At 37.0% G+C, this 19,951-nt stretch overlaps 1 protein-coding gene across 4 annotated transcripts in view; it reads left to right on the top strand.

Moving 5' to 3' along the window:
* The window catches only part of Katnal1 (katanin catalytic subunit A1 like 1), a 249,726-nt gene that overhangs the window by 122,048 nt on the left and 107,727 nt on the right, over positions 1–19,951 (top strand). Inside the window, exon 1 of one of the 4 annotated variants that reach the window (XM_010623867.2) lies at positions 15,688–15,720. The exons of the other annotated variants lie outside the window; for them this stretch is intronic. The gene's annotated coding sequence lies outside the window, so the exon portion shown is untranslated. Of the gene's footprint in view, positions 1–15,687; positions 15,721–19,951 lie in introns of those variants that run through there. 4 annotated transcript variants of the gene reach the window in all.

Genomic DNA, 19,951 nt, shown 5'->3' with positions numbered 1-19,951 from the left:
CGGGTCCTTGTGCTTTCAAGGCAGCAGCAGAACCACTGAGCTAAATCCCCAGCCCTGAACTTTTGTTTTTAAGAAATCTCTTGATTTTAGATTGAACTCTTCTTGTTGAAAAATTATACTTAGAAGAATTTTCACTTTTTTTTTTTTTTTTTTTTTTTTTTTTTTGTACTGGGGATCGAACTTGAGCTTGTGAGGCAGGCAGCTAAATTCCTGGTCCAGAATTTTCACTATTATTCAAGAAATCACGTGTAATTGCCAAGACTTTTGAAGGAACTGAGATTTTATCCCACTTGTAAGCTAACAAATTATCTTGTTGTAGTTTCCTAGGTACTGGGAAAAGACACAGGACTGCTGGGTCAGAAAAGGCAGTTTTATTACTCTCAGAGCAGTAGACTGACTTGCAGCATTCCTTTTTAAAAATTTTATGCTGTTTTCCTAGGTATCAAAAGAATGATTGAAGAGGGTCAAATTATACCTGCATGTGCAGTGGATTGCACCTTGGGCGAATTCTAAGCTTAGAGGACCTGAATCTTTTATAAGGGGCAGTAAGCCTGGATGCCCTTTACTTCAAGTAGATGCTTCCTCTGCCCTCCAAGAATATAGGCAAATCTGCACTAGAGTAGATGTGATTATTTTTTGGGTTGCTTGCTATTGAAATAATCTCCAAAGGATAGTCCAGAATGACAGCCAATGCCTCTTCTCAAGGTGTACAGATATGCAAGAGATCCACAAAGAATTGTGCCCTCCCAGTGCTATACTATTGGAGATTAAATTCTTAACCAATGGAATTAGAATAAATACAATTTTATAATAATTTTAAATAATACAATTTATAATATTTTAAATAATACAATTTTAAATATTACAATTTATAATATTTTCTTATTTCCATTTTTACTCCAAATTCTCTTTCCAACTCTCCTTTTAAAAAAGCAGCACTCTTAAAGGACTTTCTGAATATCTTATTATTGATGCCCCTAGGCCAAACAGGCTTACTCAACACTGCTGGGGTCTCCTGTATGATATTGTGTCTGCTTTGATCAGTTTTTTCTTTGGTAACTCGGAGTCCCTCTGGCCCAAATGTCCTTTTTTTCATGTCTGTGTTGAAATGACTGCCTACCAGCACCTTTTCTGCCCTCATTATACCCAGTGATGTTTATTGTCTCTACTCTTTAATGTTTTTTGCTCTTCTTGGATTTCACTTCATGTGCTTTTCCCTATAAGCTTTGTAAAAGTTGTCAAAACCCTGACCTTAAACAATTCTACTTTTGAGTGCTTTCTCTCACTGCAAAAAGCAGGGAAGAATCTTGGTGCTACCTAATCCAACTGCTTTGTTTTCAAATGTGTGGGACTCTGTGACCAGATAAAAATTGAAAATCTGAAGTCTTAAGAGTTAAATAGGTGTAACTACTTTGGAGAACTCTTTGGAGTTTTTTAAAAATAAAATTAAGTATATATACTCATGCCCCCAGCAATTCAATTCCTAGGTGTTTACCCAAGAAAAACAAAAAACATGTGCACAAAAGACTAGTATAGGAATGTTCATACCAGCCTTATTCATAAGAGTCAAACCCTGGAAATAATTTACATGTCTACCAACTGGAAAATGAATAAACAAATTGGAGTGTTTAAACAGTCATATGACACATAATTTGCAAAGATGCACCATATAGAGCATGGTAGTCCCATAAGATTATATTATCTAGTGATGGACTTTCTTAGTTTGTGTGAGTGAAGCCCTCTGTGATATTCAAAATGATACGACAAAATTGCTTAACGATATATTTATCAGAACCTAACCCTTGTCATTGACACATTACTGTGTGTGTATTGCAATTTGTTAATAGCTATGTTAGCATACACTTCAGCAATAAGAAAGGCTCAATTATTGATGTGAATGAAAGAATTGATAAAACTAAAAATCTGAGTTAAATGAGCCAACACACAAAAACATGCAGAGCTATTTAGTCTAAGAATAAGTAACAGTGAAGAAAAACCAAATAGTGCTTATCTTTGAGTGGGAACAAGGTTGACTGGAATGGGACATAGGAAATGTTCTAAGGTGGTGAAAATCTCTTATATCTTTTATTGTGTGCTGGTAAATTAAGCTTGCAACTCTCAGAACTCATTGCTGTAAACATATGAGATCTGTGTCTCAACTTTTTAAAAAAAGCCTATAAGTTTATAATAGTACTTTTCAGAGGATTTAATAAGCAAATATGTATTGTGCATCTTAAAGAAATTGAGCATAGAATGTTTCTTAAACATATCTGGAGAGGAAATATTTGAAAGAGCATCTCATGGAATGAAAAACACTACCTTTTTTTATTCTTTAAGCTTATTGGTACATTTTAGGCTTACATTATGATCACATTCACCACTGGGAATTTGTACCTGTACATGGTATATCTTGGTTCTTTCTTTTTACCATTCCCTTTCCCTCCCCTCCCAATTTACAAAAACTTTGTTTCCATTTTTTCCTTCTTTTCTCATATTCCCCCCCCACTTCCCTTTCCCCTTTGGACCTTTTCTTCCTATTTCACATTGTCCATGATACATTTTGGTCCTCATTTACACTTTCAGCTTCTCACACCAGAGAAACTATTGGGTATTTACATGTATGTTCTATTTATTTCACTTAAGAGTATTGCCTCAATGAGAAAACACTACTTTCTGTTTTTACTTTTGGCAGTATCAGAGATTGAACCCAGGGCCTTGCATACGGCAGGCAAGTACTCTAACACTGAGCTAATCTTCTAGCCCTACAGAAAGACCTTTAGAGATACAGTATTTGGGCTTACAGTTGACCTTGGATTTCTGATCTTACAGTTTTGCTGTCAATTTCCTTCCTTTTGCTAATCATGGAGATGAAATGCTTGTGCCAAACCGCGGGCAGGGTGCTAGGTCCATCACCTTCCGTGGCCAGTTCTTCTGCTTTATTATTCCAGACTACATTCTTGTGCTGCCACCTTCCTCCCCACCAGGCCATAGGCTCAACACCACCCTTTACTCCCATCAGCAGCAAGAGACATTTGACGAGGGAGCCTGGCTACCTGCTGCATTTGTGAACTTTTACCTTAATCAGCCACACAGTTCACTTATTCAACCATGAATGCATTCTTTCTCTCCCCCTACACCTCCATTTATGTGAGCACCTCTATCTGTCACTCTGCAATTTTCTGGAGACACAAAATTGAGAAAGGTACAATTCCTGCCTTAAGCAAAGAGAAAAGTCATGGTGGGTAACACAGTCTTTAAACAATGCAGAATTGCAGTATTAGAAGGGTGCTAAACGTCTTGTGATTCCTTCTCTGGCAAATATCTAATTCCCTTTTTCTTCTATGGGTATGCCAGAGGAAAAGATAATGTCACCCACCTAAAACAAAAGGAGAGCTATTAGTATTAGTCAGCTAGGGACCACTGTGACAAAAAAACCTTAGCTAAGCAACTTAAAAAGGAGGAAAGATTTTGGCTGATACTTCCAGAGGCTTCATGTCAGGGTCACTTGGCCATATTACTCTTGGTCCTGTGGCATTGCAGTACCTCATGGTGGTAGTGTGTGGTGGAGGAAGCTGTTCACCTATAGCAACAGGGAGGCAAGAAAGAGGAGAGGGGGCTAGGGCCCTCATAGCCCCCTTTAAGAACAGGCCTCAATGACTTAATTTTCTTGCTGTATGACTTAATTTCTTTTTACTAGACTGTACCTTAAAGATGAAATACAACAGTGCCATGGGCTGAGGACCAAGCCTTTAACATATGGATCTATAAGGACAAATTTAGACACAAACTACATCAATTACTTTAACCAAAAGGATATTTTTGCAACAAGAATATTCTATATGAAGCTAAGTGTTAGATGGTGCAGTAGGTAGAGGCTTCAGGGCCCCCTGGGCTTTTGCTGTACATTTGTGGGTGCAACAGCTTAGGAAGGAAACTCAGAAGCTGGTGCTCTAATGATGAGGTATCAAAATGTCTAAGTCCTGGTTTGGAAGAGTCCCTTACCTTTGGGTAGAAAGGTGAGGGGAGGTGAGCTCTATAGTTTTTGTGAGAAGAAGGCTGTCTCACAAAATGCCTTCTGACTTCTCATTTATTGCTCAGCTCAATTATGTATTGTTTTCTTTATTTGAATTGGGCAGCAAAGTAAATGGGCAGGGTAAATGTAGCTAACAGTTGTACCCAAGCAGAAATAGCCTGCCCTTGACCTCATTACCTGCACAAACAGGTATTGAAAGGAGGTGGTGAAAGTCCAAGTAGTAGTCAGAAGATAGAAGGTTTGGAAGAAGCAACTGTTGGCTTAAACAATCTAACATGCAAAAAGATTGCCTTTCTGTGTGTATGTAGAGTTCTATGATATCCAGAGACTTGGGAGGCACATGGGCTCTATTGCTCCCAAATCCCCTTGTGCCAGCCCATTTTAATTATACCTCATCCCACTGAGACCCCTAGCAACCACTGATCTGTTCTACACTGCCATAGTTTTGTATTTTTGAGAGTGCTGTATACAAGCTCTGTACAGTGCATACCTTTTTATGACAAGTCTTTCCTACTGAGCGATGCTGTCTGCATCTTCTGCAGTTCTTCTAGAGCTTGTCTGCTGCCAACCAATTCTCCTATTTTTCATTTATGTCAGTTTATTTTACCTTCGGTCTTGAAGGACATTTAAACATTTCCTCAGAATATAGAATTCTGGGATGATCTTTTTTTTTCTTTCTGCACTTTAACACTGTTATTTATCTACTTTTTTACCACCGATTGTTTCATATGAGAATTCTGTTCCCATATAAATAGTGTATTTTTTCTCTCTGGTTACTTTCATGATCTTTCTTTTGCCTTCCTTCCCTTCCTTCCTTCCTTCTTCTCTTCTTTCTTCCCTCCTTCCTTCTGACCCCTTTTTCTTCCCTTCTTTCTGTAGCTGTTTGAATAGGACATGCTTGCATATAGATTTCTTTGGATTTGTTCTGTTTGGTGTTCACTGAATTTTTTCCCCTGTACTTAGGCTTGAAGCCAGAACCTTCATACTGAGCTAAAGCCATAACCCTTTTTAAAATTTTTGTTTTTATTTTGAGACAGAGTCTTGCTAAGTCACTAAGTTGCTCAGGTTGAGTTCAAATTTGATTGTCCTGTCTCAGCTTCCCAGAGTGCTGAGATTATAGGTGTGTGCCATTATGACCAAGTTTTTTGTTTCTATTATTGCATTTCAGCCCTAAAATAGACATTTGATTCTTCTTAGATATATCATTTATTTATTGATTCAGCTGAGGCTTTCTAGAATATTTCCATTTACTCTTTTTTGAGCATCAACAATATTTTAGTGGATGAATGAATTCCAGTTTGTAGTGAGACCAACTGGCAAATCTGGCTTGGATTAGAAAAATAAAGGTGGATTGTTTCCAGGAGGAAATTTAACTTTGGCACCACTGATATAAAAGCCATTTTTGGAGCTCCACAAGTCCCTGAGTTCCATTCCCAGGACACCACACACACACACACACACACACACACACACACACACACACACAAATAATATAATCAATAATATTAAATAAAATAAATCAAAGTCTTCTTTAGTATTGTTCTCAGGCATCGTATGTACAAGTTCTTCTGTAAACAATGCTCTTCATAGAACAAGTGTGGGCAGTACATAGTGTAGAGAAATCTTTTCTTCACAGCAGTGGCTTGTACTCAGTATGTCAAATGCTTGTCCCAGTTCCTCACCATATGGTGCTCAGTGGTGTCCCATATTTCCTGTGTTGTGCTCTTCCCCTCTCATATTGCTCACAATTCTCTTTCAACATCGTTCTCCATCTTTTTTCCTTGACATTTCTTTTGCCCTTCCAAAATTTCCTTAGTGCCTCTTCTTGCTCTTAGAGCTTTCCAGAGACCATAAATTTATAATTCAGCATTTCCATGCTTCAACATGGTTAAATATTTAAATTTTTTACTTTTTTTTTTTTGGTATCGGGGATCGAACTCAGGTCCTTTGCTTGCAAAGCAGGCGCAATGCCACTGAGATAAATCCCTGGCCCAAATATTTAAATTTTTAAAAAGCTAAAACTATTATTTGATTCTTTAGTAGAGTAAATGCTTGGAGATTTTTTTAAAGCAAACATTTATTGGTACATTTTAGATCTATTCAATGATAAGATTCATCATAGGGAATTTGTACTTGTACATGATATATCTTGCATCGTCTTTTTTCTCCATCCTTTCCCCTCCCTCTTCTCCTTATTTACAAAGGCTTTGTTTCCACTTTTTCCTTCTATTCCTTTTTTCCTTGTTCCTTTTCTTTCCTCTCCTTCTCCCTTGTTCCCCTTCTCATTTGAATATTTTCTTCCCATTTCACAAAATCTATTATACATTTTGGTTCTTATTTCCACTTTTGGTTTTACACATTAGAGAAACAGTGTATTTGAACATTTGTGTCCAATTTATTTCAATTAAGAGTATGTTCTCAAAGTTTATCCATTTAGCTATAAAAGTATGAAGTTCATCCTTTGTGGCAGAATAGTAGTCCAATACATAAAAAATCATATTTTCTTTATCCATTCATCAGTTGATGGGCATGTGGGCAGTTTCCAAGATTTAGCTATTACAAACTGTGCTGCTTTAAACATACATGTGCATATATCATTACAGTATGATGCCTTTAATTTTCTTGGGAAGATACCATGAATAGGAATAGCTGGGTCAAATGGAACCTCTAGTTTTAGCTTTTTCGAGGAATCTCAACACTGATTTCCATAGTGGTTCCACCAGTTTAAACTCCCACTAACAGTGGAGAAGGGGTCCTTTTCCCTCACAGCCCTGCCAGCATTGTTATTAGTTGATTTCTTCATAGCAGCCATTCTTTCTGGAGTGAAATGAGATCTCAGCATTGTTTTAATTTGCATCTCTTGAATAACTAGTGATGTTAAACATTTTTGCACATATTTATTTGCTGCTTCTACTTCACTTGAGAAGTGTGTGTTCATTTAAGATGTCCATTTTTGGATTGGATCTTTAAATTTGGGGAGTCTTTTTTTAGTTCTTTATATATTCTAGATATTAGTCCTTTGTCTGAGAAATAGCTGGCAATTTTCCCCCACATTGTGAGTCATCTCTTTGTTGGTGGTTTCTTTTGCTGTGCAGAAACTTTTTAATCAGATGAGATATCAGTTGTTGTTTGTGACCTATCCTGTGTGATCAGCCTTTTGTTCATAAAGTGTTTGCTTTCACCAATGTCTTCAAGAGTTCTACCTCATCTATCTTCCAGCAGATTGTTCCATTTTAATATTTAGATCTTTGATCTATTTTGATTTGAGTTTAGTACATGGTGATGTATATGGGTCTCATTTTAATCTTCAGCATGTGAAGAGCCAGTTTTTCTGGCACCATTTATTTATTTAGGTACCAGGGGTTGAACTTGGGGCCTTGTGCTTGCAAGGAAGGTGGCAGAACCTCTGAGCTAAATCCATGGCCTCCAGCACCATTTATTAAAGAGGCGATCTTTCTTACAGCAAAGGTGTTTGGTTCCTTTTCAAAGATAAGGTGGCTGAGTGTGTTTGGAGTTGTTTCTACATCTTCTAATCCATTCCATTGATTCTCAAGTCTGTTTTTGTTTGTTTGTGGGTTTTTTTTTGTTATTTTGTTTTTTTGCCAGTACCATGCCATTTTTCACAGTAGCTTTATAGTATAATTTCAAGTCAGGGATTGTGAAGCCTCCTGCCTTGCCTTGGTTGCCCAGAATTACTTTTCCTATTTTAGGTTTCTTCTGTTTCCAACTGAATTTTAGGATTGTTTTCTCTAATTCTCTGAGATATGCTACTGAAATTTTGATCAGGATTGCATTCAATCTATATAACAATTTTGGAAGTATGGCCATTTTCACTATATTGGTTCTTCCTATCCAAGAACAAGGCATAGCTTTCCATTTTCTGATATCCTCTTTGATCTCCTTTTTCAGAATACTGTAGTTTTCTATGTAAATATTCATTAGATTGATTCCTAGATATTTCTTTTTTTGGGGGGGATGCTATTATGAAAGGTATGGTTTCCCTAATTTCTCTCTCAGTAAGTTTGTTATTTGTGTACAGGACTGTGATTGATTTTTGAGTGTTGATTTTGTATCCAGCTATGCTAATGAATTTGGTTATTAAATTTAGAAGTTTTGTGGTGGAGTTTTTGAGGTTGTCTATGTAGTGTCATGCAATCTGCAAATAATAATTTAACTTCTTTTTTATCATTATTTCTTTTCTTTCTCTTGTCTAATTACTCTGGCTAATGTTTACAGAACTATATTGAATAAGAGTGTGATAGTAGACATCTTTCTCTAGTTCCTGATTTTAGAGTGAAAGCTTTCAGTTTTTGTCCATTTAGTATGATGTTGTCTGTTGGTTTGTCATAGATGGATTTTATCAGATTGAGATAAAGGTCATATATTCCAATTTTCTATATCTTTAAAATCATAAATGGGTGTTGGACATTGTCAAATGTTTTTTCTGCATCTATTGAGGTGATCATATCATTTTTTTCTCAGCTTTGTTAACCTGGTGTATTGTATTTATTTATTTTTATATCTCAAACCAGCCCTGCATCCCTGAGATGAATCCGAGTTGATCATGGTGCATAATTTTCCTGATGATTTGCTGAATTCTGTTTGCCAGTATCTTACTGCGAATTTTTGCATCTATGTTTATAATGGAGACTGGCCTATAGTTCTCTTTTTTTGGTTGAATACTTCTCTGGTTTTGGTATCAGGGCAATGCTTGCTTCCAGGAATGAATTTGGGAGTATTGCTTCCTTTTCAATTTCATTAAAGAGTTTGAGAAGTAGTGGCATTAGATCTTCTCTAAATTTCTTGTAGAATTCAGCAGTGAATTCATCAGGGCCCAGGCTTTTCTCTATTGGTAGGTTTTTACTTACATCTTCAATTTCATTGACTTTGATTAATATTCATTGATATTAGTTAAGCATGTTCTATGAGCTAGAATGTGGTCTGCTTTGGAGAATGTCCCATGTGCAGCCAAGAAGAAGAAGAATGTGTATTCTGATACTGTGGTGTCAATACTCTATGGACATCAACTAAGTCCACTTTTTAAAAAGTTTGGTTTAGTTCAGATATTTCTTTGTTGAATTTTGGCCTAATTGATCTATTTGTGACAGGAGGGTATTGAGTTACCCCATTACAATTGTATTAGTGCTTATTTGATTTTTCATGTTTGTTAATATTTGTTTTATATAGTTAGGTACACTGGTATTTGTTGCATAAATATTAATGATTGTTATCTCTTCCTTTTGGATAGTTTCCTCTACAAGGATGTAATGAGTTTGTCTTTCTTAATCAGTCTTGGCTTGAAATCCACTTTGTCTGTAAATAGAATAGCTACCCTTGATTTTCTTCCAATGTCCTGTCAGTCTTCTGACTTTCAGTCTATGAATTTCTTTTTGAGTTAAATGTTTCTTAAATGCAGAATATTGTTGGATCTTGCTTCTTGATCTATTCTGCCAGTTTGTTTCTTTTGATTGGTGAATTAAGACTATTTGTATTGATGGCTATCATTAATATGTATTGACATCCTTCTTATGGTATTTTCCTGCTGTTGGTTCCCTTTTCCCCCATTTAATTGTTTGTCTTGCCCTGAGAATAAATTCTGTTGGGGTTCATGCATTGCAGTCCTCATTATCTCTTTCTAGAATTTCCTTCGAATGTTTTGAAGTGCTAGTTTGGTGGTCATGAATTTTTTCATATGTTCTTTATCATGGAATGTCTTATTTTTCCATCAATTTTGAAAGATAGTTTTCAGGGTACATCAATCTGGGTTGGAGGTTATTTCCCTTTAGAACTTGGAATACTTCACTCCAAGCTTTATTTGACAAGAGTTTGTATTGAGAAACCTGCTGTGATTTTAATGGGCTTTCCTTTAAAGGTGATTTGTTTCTCTAATAGCTTTTAACATTCTGTTCATTTAATTTTTGGAATCTTGAGTATTATGTCTTGGTGCAGATTTTTTTTTTAATCATGGCTAAATGAAGTTCTATGTGCCTCACTTATTTGTGTGTCAATTTTTTTTCCTGTCTGGGAAGTTTTCTGCCATTACTTCTGTGAACAGGTTTTTTATATTGTTTGGGCTATCTCCTGCTCTTTCATTGACTCCAATCAATTTTGTTATTCTTTGCATCATCTAGCAGTTGTTGCATTGATTTTTTGTAGTCCTTTGCTGTTTTTAAGAAATCTTTCATTTTATGGTCACTAACCACAATCCTGTTTTCTATATCTGATATTCTATCCTCACATTGGTTCATTCTGCTGCATGTTCTTTCAGCAGAATTTTTAATCTCCTGGATATCTGTTTGAATGGGTTTCATGGATTCTATTTCTTATGTTAATCATTCATGGTTTCAATCATTTTCCTATGCTCCTCTATTTTTTAAAATCTGTATTTGCTCTAGAGTCACTAACCATGTCTTTTATCATAGTCACCAATCTCTGTAGTTATCTGAGAATTGTTTCTGCTTTGATTTTTTTTCTAGAGCCCCATTCATCTGCTTTGTTACTTCTGTTCTTACCACTTCAGAGACTGCAGGTGAGTGGGTTTCAAAATGTTTCACCTCATTGTGCCCTAGATTTTCCTCCAGTGAGCTGGAAGTTTGGGGTTTTATCTTGCTTAAGTGTCTTCTCATTTTCTATTTTCTTTTTCAGTTCAATTCCTGGTTGATGCTTATAAATTGCTTATGGTAAGTGGCTTTATTGTTAGTATTTAGAACTCCTTGGAATGAGGCGTACTTCTCAGAGATGTCTTCCAGGTGTAGTTGGCTTTTGGGTTTTGAGTGTATTGCAAGATCTTACCTCTTCAATTTATTGGGGATGAGAAGTTGCCACCTATTTGGTTTAGCCTCTCTTTCTTTGTCAGTAGCATATAGTACAGTTTATGACAATTAGGCAATCTCAGTCTTCACACACTAGGAAGAAGAATGAATTAAAACAACTATGTCACCTTGGCTTACAGTGAGGACTTCTGAAATGTTACTGGAAACCTCTGCAGTAGGCTCCAGTCTTCTGCCCAGTGTATGACACAGGCCTGAAGAGGAAAATAAACCTAAAAGACAGAACTAAGAGAGACAGAAAGCAGGACACCAGAACAACCAATGCTGGTACAAGGGACAAAGGCACTGGCTAGTCCAAGCCACTGATTTTTATTGGTAATCAACTGAGGTAAAGGCAACCTATGAGCAAGGGCAGTACTATGTGTGAGGATGCACAATCATGTGGTTTCCACAGAAATTAATATAAGCAAGGCTTATAAAAGCAACAAAAAGCATTCTTGAATTAGGAACAGAATAGATGAAATATATAGCTATAATTAGAACATTGTCCTTTTAGTAAGAAGGTTTTAATTGTGAGAAAGGAATTTGGGTGTGAGTTATTCTGACCTTGGCACTTGGTTTTGGCTAGACTTGCTTGTATAAACAAGCCAATTGTGGGGTTAACTCTTCACAGCCTGAACTGCTTACAGCCTGCTTTGGGCATAATCAATAGTTCAGTCACCCGCAGGCTTAATCAGTACAATCAGCATCAATAATAGTATCAAATACTGCCTAGAAAATGACAAACTGTGGTAACTATTCATTTGCCACCTTTAATTGTATGAACTAGATTTATATTTATATAATAACATCTAAAACAAATCAGAAAATTGTATACAGTAAATATGCCCTCAGTATTGTGATTTTACCCTCAGGGGAGAAGATTTAAAAGAGGTTAGAGGGAAAATAATGAGAAATAGAAGAAGAGGAAGAGATTAGAAGTAAGGCTGGAGAAAAAAGGAAGATTACACAAACTTTGGGAAACTGGTGAAGAAGACAGGAGGGAAAGAGGGAAGGAAGAGATTAAAAACAAGAACAAAACAGAACAATAAAAAACTGGAAACAATTTTCACACTTGTATAAGCAAGAAAAAACAATCAAGAAAAAAGGAAACAAAACAAAAACAAGAAAAGAAAATAAGAGGAAAAAAAGTCCACTGCAAGGGATGTCTCTGCTGTCACTGGTAGACAAAGTGGACAGACAGAATCCAGATCTGTGTTGATTAATTCCAACAATCCACCTGTAGATTTATGGTGGGGTAGTAGATAATCCCAGCAAGCCTAAACCTTCAGTTATGAAAACCAGGCTGGTTTCCAGCTGTGAAGCTGCAGCACCCCATGTGCTTTCTGTGGGCTCCAACTTAGCTTCTCAATCTCCTGCCAACTTGAACTCAGTTCTGCCTCACCCTATTGGAGTCAGCTTGCAGGTGCTCTGAGTTCCAAGCTCAGTTGGGCCCTCTCCAAGATGGCTACCAGCCAATCACCCTCTCCTGGGAGACATCTGAACCCAAATAACTCACCAGCCATTGCATTCCACTCCATCCAGTGCTCCATTCCACTGGTGCATTTCTCCATGGGGGTTTCTATCTGGAGTTGCCAGTAGTCACAGTGTGTCTGTAGGTTCAAGTTGCCCTGCTCACACAATGAGTCAGGGCACAGGGAATAGGTGTTGCTTGCTGTCTCCTTCTTCTTTGTTGAAGTTTCTCTCTTTTCTATCCCCATGGGCTTCAATTATTGCTTCAGATCCTTGCTAGGTCCTGGGGATCCACATCCTTCCTTCCTCTCTTCTTCACATTGGTATATTCCAGCATCTGAACACCAAGTCTCAGAAAGGCTGTTTCTTTGCTGTTCACCAATCTGCCATCTTCCCAGAAGTCTCTCCTTTTAATTTTTGGAGCATTTTTTATACAGTTGCTTTAAAGTCCTTGTCAGATAACTGTTACACCTGTATCATCTTGGTGCTGATATCTATTGCCTGTGTTTTCATTTGTTACTTGAGATTTTCCTGGTTCATATGCCAAATATCTTGGATCACATCATGGACATTTTGAATACTACATTATAAGATACTGGATCTTGTTATAATCTTGTAGAGTATGCTTATTTGTTTGCTTATTTTTTAGCAGTTGGTTTAGACCACTAGTGTTCTGTGGTTCTTCTTTGCAACATCAGCTCTTTTCAAAGTCTTGGCAATGTATTCAGATTTCTCTGGGATGCTTACTATCTCATAGTCAGTCAGGCTGGTCTTAATGGTGATAGAGTTGTCAATTCATTTTTTAAAGTCTGTTATTTGTGTTGTGTTCAAATCCAAGCATCACTAACCTTATGAGTTTGTTTTCCTGAGTTCCTTCCTCTCCATGATCACCCTGAAGCTCTTTTGTTTCCCAGGGTCCCCCTTTTTTGTTGTTCATACAAAAACCTGGGGTTTTATTTACCCTGTTCTTTTGTGTACTTTTTGTGACTTTGCCCTCATCTAGGGCCCCATGGTCGAAGCACAAAGAAAAGAAAAAGAATGCCAATTTTCCTTTAGAGGGAGATGAAGTTCCCTTACCTTATCATTTTCCATGCTGTGGCTATAATTGCCACAAGATGCTTCTCTCGATTGAAGCCTCAACTGCAAGGTTTGACTGCTTCTGGGTTTCAGGTTACTTTGAATCCCATCCAGGGAGTGCCAAAGGAAAAAAGTGGTGAATCTACAGCAAGTTAGGTAATACTTTGAATTGTGGTTTCCTTCTCCAATCTTCCTGCTTCTCTAAGACTCCTCACGTAGCTGCCCTGTACATTCTGTTCAGGTGTTACATGTATATCCAATGGGAGAAATAAAAACGTATAACTTTGTTGAGCCATTTTTCCAACATCACTTTGGTCTGAGAACTGGCAACATTTTCCTGTCACAAAGGTAGAATGGACACATGATCCTATGGGCTTAAGATGGCATTCTCAAATCTATGAGTTTGTATATTTCTATGTATATCAGTGCTTCTTAGGTGTGGAAAACAAATATTTAGGCTATTTTAAGCAATATAGAAGCTAGAAGGAGGGATCAAAGCCTTATTGTAGACTGGAGTAATAGCTACTTCCTTTTATTTCTAGTCATTGCTGATGAGGAGAAAACTTCTGCCTGTTCAGCAGCTATGGTTCTGTGGGCAGCAACTTGCCTACAGATCCCTTCTTAATTGTATATTATACAGACAGTATTCTAGATATGGAGCGGTATTCTAGATATGGACAGTATTCTAGATATTGGAGTTTTTAGTCCGTGACTTGTTTAAGCCCATTGCTTTTGGGTCTCTGATGAAGCAACACATCATGGTGGGAGCAAGTTGTAGAGCAAGATCATTTACCTCATGACTGAGAAGTGAAGGGGGGGCACCAGGATGCCACAGACCCCTCCACAAACACATTATCAATGACCAAAAGTTGTCCAACTATCCCCATACCAAAGGTTCTACTACTTCCCAATAGTGCCATGCTAGGGATAAAGACTTTGCCACATGGGCTTTGGGACATTTCAGGTCCAAACAATAGCAGCTCTGCATCTTATTATGGTCCTATTTGGGACTTTCTTTTCTGTTTGTCCAATTCTTCTTCCAGCCCTTGTTATGGAGTAATGTAACATTAGAACAAAATGATTGCATTCAAATGACAGAAAGGAGTGGGTGAGGTGTATATGCAGAAATGAGGTTCTTATATGTTGTAATTGTTTTGACTTAGGTTGGAGCAGTCTGTGGGGAAAAAGCTGCAGTGCAGAAAAACCTTGATTGATAAAGATATGGTTGTTCTTGCCAATGTCACTCAAGGAATAAACAGCTTGTCTGCAATAAAATCTCATTAGTCCTGCCAGGTGAATGAAGAAATGTAAAGATTTGTGGCCCTACTCTAACCAAGGCCATTATCTTAAGACTACCTAAGCAATGTGTTATGGGTATATCTGAAGATTTCAATTTACCTGTAGTAGGTCTGTTTTTTTCATTCTACTGCCAAAAACATTCAGCTTCTTTGTTTTTGGATTCATTTTCTGAGGACTAAATGATCATAGCCCTCTCTCCAAAAAGAGTCATCATTTGGCTATTGCTCCCCCCTAGCATCTACAATCTTAAAGGTGATTTCAGTTTGTGCAGTTATTATAGACAGCTAAGTTGGGCAGAAATGTTTTAAGCAGTCAGGGATGGGCCCTTGAGAGAGTTAATACAAAAGATGAAAACACATTACAACTGTGGCCAGAGGTGCATCAGTTGGAGGCCAGGCCTGAAGATAAAGATAAAATGACCCAGGCTGGGAATTTAGTTTAGTGGCACTGTGCTTGCCTTGCAAGTGCAAGGTCCTGAGTTCGATCCCCTCGCACCAGAAAGAAGAAGAAGAAAAAAAAGATGTCCAGGCCTATATACTTCCCCAAGGGACGAGATAAGTGGTACCACCTGTCTAATGAAGTCTAGACAGACATCAATTACCTTGGTAGATGACCAAGACCCTTGAACCCATTGCTTTCCTGAAAAGTTATTTATTCTTTCCATATATACTTGCTCTGAGATTTGCTTCCCCATTGGACCACTATTACCTAAATGACTATACTTGCAACCTTATTGGTTGACCATAGCTTTAACCCACTTTGTACCTATGTTGTTGTGATTTATAAAACTTCCCGTAAAAAGTGACATCCTTAGCAACCCATTTGCGACTCCTCATGCCCTCAAGTGCTGTGTCTCCCAATAAATATTTCCTACTCTTAACATCTGTTGTTCCTTACAATTCATTCTCTGATTTGGGGGAACACAAACTTGGCGTATTCTGACATCTAGCAGGTTGGGTGTTATAATATTTCCCTTATATCATTTGCAGGTCTGATATCATTCCTATATCACAATGATGTGTTGGTATGGTGAGTACACAAGTTGAATATTGTAGTTGAAAAACTTGGTGAGAATAAAAAAGAGAGCCTCTGAAAAAGACATTAGCATTGTAATATTTTCCTTATTACATATTTGGTAATATAAGAAGCAGTAATTCTTTGAAGAAATGTTTACTGATTTCTCTGAATGTGTATTTGGTGCTGGAAGCTATAAGAAATACAGAGAATATATTTTTCTCTCTCAGAGCCTGCACTCTGCTTGTGAAGAGCAGGTACATGCAGATGGCAATGTCTAAGTGCTCATCCACTCACCAGGTCAGAAAGCCTGGCAAGGGTACAGTTGCTCCCTTGGTTCCTTGCTTTCCACTTCCCATTGGTTGCCAAGTCCCTTATCCAAAATGGTTCTCAAGAATGTCATTATATTGTATACATTAAATGTATACAATAAAATTAATAAAAAATAAATAAAAAGTTAAATGTGCTAAAGGAATGAAAGATGTTGTCCAATAAAAGTCCAAATATTTAACTTTTCATTAAAAACAACATTTATATACTGTATACCCCTTACTCTGTACCACATTCTCTCATATCAGTAAATATGAAGTATTTTACATGTCCTAACTTCCTTATACCTCATAACAACAACAAAAAAACTACTTTGCTTTCCTTATTATGCTGATGCTAGGTTCCATGGGGCTGTTACTTTTTAAAATTGTCTGGACTCCATTAATCTCCTCCTAACCATTCTCTCCCAACCAGTCCAAGTAATGTGTCTGATCATGTCTTTCCCCAACTCAAAATTCCAACATTATGTCAAGAATAGGCTTGAACTTGTGTTTGTGTGTGTTGTGTTTGTGTGTGTGTGATACTAAGTATTGGACCCAGGGGTACTTGATCACTGAGGTATATCTCCAGTTCCTTTTTATTTTTAGACAGGGTTTAACTAAATTGCCCACGCAGGACTTGAACTTGCAATTCTCCTACCTCTGCCTCCCAGAGTGCTGGGATTACATATTTGTACCATTACCCACCTAAACTTGAAGTCATTAGCACATTATTTTGGCCCCAGTTCCTCTTTCATGGCTGTCTTCCACTCAACCTACAATGTTAGTCGCTCTCTGGGAAGGCCTATATTTTGTTTCTTCTATTATCTTGCTTATAATTATCTTTTTTTCTGCCAAGAAAACTACAAGCTTTAAAACCAAGGTCAAATGCTACTTCTTTGGTGTGGCCAGTCAGGAGTTCTAGCTCCCATTTCTACACTGCCGAATTTTGTTTAGGTATCATTCATTTATTCAATTTGTCCATTAAATAATACTTTATTATTGGGCAATAGATCAGTGCCTGAGAATACAAAGTTAAGAATCATTCTTGACCTAAAGAGACTTAACACAGTGAAGAAATAACTTGAATATAAACATGAAATGAGAGAAGATAATGGCTGAGAGAAGATAACAGCAGATGTGCATACAAAGCCCCCCCATCTCTGATATCCAGGGATAGAAGTCCCTAAATCTTCCTGGGGTATCCTAGGAGAGCTTCCAGAAACCAGAGCATCTGAGCTGAGACTCAATGCCTGGGTAAGTTTTTCTGATGGACAAGAGGAGGGAGTTTTGGGTGGAGGAAAGGACTTGTGTAGAAGTACCGAGCAAAGTGTCCTTGGGGAAGGAATGCTTATATTAAGAGAATTCATGTTGGGAGCATTTTGGTTGACAGTGACTACTGATAAGGAGGAAAGTCACAGATGCCAAAGCAGAGGCTTCTTGGCACATTCTGGAGACAAGGTGTGGGTTCCTGCTTTAGGTGGGAGATTAGGGGACATGATCTGGTTAAATTACAGAAACAAAGTATTTCAGGAAGATGTATGCTTTAAAAAATGCAACTAAGTGAGGTCTGTTGGAACCACTTTTAATCTAAAGGATACTTTTATTTCCTACATGATTGTGGCCTTACTATGAGTGAGATACCAGTTTATAAGTGCTTGAACATTTTATAAATTGTATTACTTCTCCCCTTTTTTTCTCTTTCTTTCCTTCCTGGAAGTTCTTATAAGATAGTACTTAAGGTATATATTAAATACCAAGCTTGACTGGATATAAAATTTAAGCAGAGTATTGTACATTTAGTATTATTTAATAAACTAAATTTATTTTATTTTTAGCTATGAGGTTCTTTGTTATTGTTTTGCTGTTGACGCCCTGTGGAGACCATGGTGTGCATGTTCATTCTTCAAAAACACATACAGCTCCCCAATTCCTGATATAAAACACTGCTGTCAGATTCCCTGGTCCCATCCCCACTGACATGGAGGAGGTAGGTTGACTTCAAACATTTCTGAAATCCCAGATGACACTGATGCTGTCACTCTAGAGAGCATTCTTGGAGTGATTTTCTCTATACACTATCGCTAAAATTAAATTCAACACAGAAAAACTAATCCATATGCTACTTGCTGAGTTGAAAGGCATTTTAAGAGATTATCTAGAACAGTGGTAATGAACCCTTTTAGAGCTTTCAGTGATACAAACAGCCCACTGTGGCACATGTGCTATGGGTTTGCCACTACTGATATAATCATCACTTTGAGCTACTATTCAAAACTACTCGTTTCGCGTTCCAATAGACAACTCAGTAATCTTGTATAAGAAATGAGCCCATGACATAAAATGAAATATTATCATGTATGTAACAAGTGACACACAACCCTCCAAACTGTAATAGTTAATGCCTTGGGACTAAGTTGACTGACCCATGAGCTTGTTTACTTGAACTTAAAGTTGCAGTTATCACCTCTCTATAGCTTCAACCATCAAACATATTTTTTTGAATTAAATTTATTAAAGAATAAATTAGAAAAAAATGCATCTGTTTGAAGTGTTTACAGTATTGCTCCCTTATATTTAGAGGGATATGTTCCAAGACCCTCAGTGGATGCCTGAAAGTGCAGATAGTATTGTTAGCATATATGCTATATTTTTTCCGTATCTATCTATATATTGTAAAGTTTAATTTATACACTAGGCTCAGTAAGAGAATAACAACATAAAATAACAAAATAGGGCAATTATAACAACATATTTAAAAATTCTTTAAAACTTTAAAAATTACTTCTAGAATTTTCATCATTTATTTCTTTATTATTAGTACATGTTTGTCGTACATAATGATCACATTCCTCATGGGGACTTGGTACATGCACATAAGACATATTAATTCTCTTTTAGCCCCTTTCTCTTTCCTCCATCCCACCTCTGTCCATCTCATTTCTCTTACCATACAGAAATTATTTCCAATCATCTAACTTTTACTGTGCCCCCCTTATTTAGATTTGGGTTTCTCATATAAGAGAAATCATGCAATATTTAAGCTTGTGCACCTTATTTAATTAACTTAAACTTATGGTCTCAAGGTGCACCCATACTCCTAAAAACAACTCAAGTTTTCCCTTCTTTATGGCAGAGAAGTGCTTCACTGTGTATAAACACATTAGCTTTATCTACTTAGTAGTTTTTGGAAATATAGGCCAATTCCAGGATTTAGGTTTTGTGAATTGTGCTGCTATAAATAAGGGTATGCATGCATCACTGTATTATGATGTCTTTAACTCTTTGGGGAAGATACCTAGAAGGGGAATACTTGGTCAAATGGAATTTCTAGCTTTAGTATTTAGCTAATCTCCATACTGATTTCCACAGTGACTGTAGTAGGTTACATTCCCACCAGCAATATAGATGGGTTCCTTTTTTTCCCACAGCCTTGCCAATATTTCTTTCTTTTTTTTAATTTTATTGAGTTTATTGGTACATTTTAGGGATACAGTACAGTTACATTCATTGTTGGGATCATGTACCTCTACATGGCAAGTCTTGATTCTCATTTTTTCCCCTTACCTCTGCCCTCCCTTCACACCCTCCTCCCCTCCCCATCTACAAACACTTTATTTTCATCTTTTCATTCTCTCACATTTTTTTCTTTTCCCTTTTTGTTCTTCCCCTACGCATCACACCTTCCCTACACCTTTAGCTCCTTTCTTCAAATTTCTAAATGTCAGTAATCTTATTAGAATCTTATGCATTGTTGCAGAATATTCACACCAGGGAAACTATTTGGTATTTACACATGTGTGACTTATTTATTTCACTTAGGAGTATATCTTCAATATGTATCCATTTTCCTATGAATGAATCTATTCTCTCGCTCTTTATGGCTGAGTAATATTCCATTTTATAGAAAAACCACAACTTCTTTATCCAGTTTCCAA

Source organism: Fukomys damarensis, unplaced genomic scaffold, assembly GCF_012274545.1.
Source record: "Fukomys damarensis isolate Sample0158 unplaced genomic scaffold, DMR_v1.0_HiC HiC_scaffold_38, whole genome shotgun sequence".
NCBI lineage: Eukaryota > Metazoa > Chordata > Mammalia > Rodentia > Bathyergidae > Fukomys > Fukomys damarensis.
The sequence above is the reverse complement of the archived record's forward strand: the minus strand, read 5'-3'. Positions and strand labels throughout refer to the sequence as shown.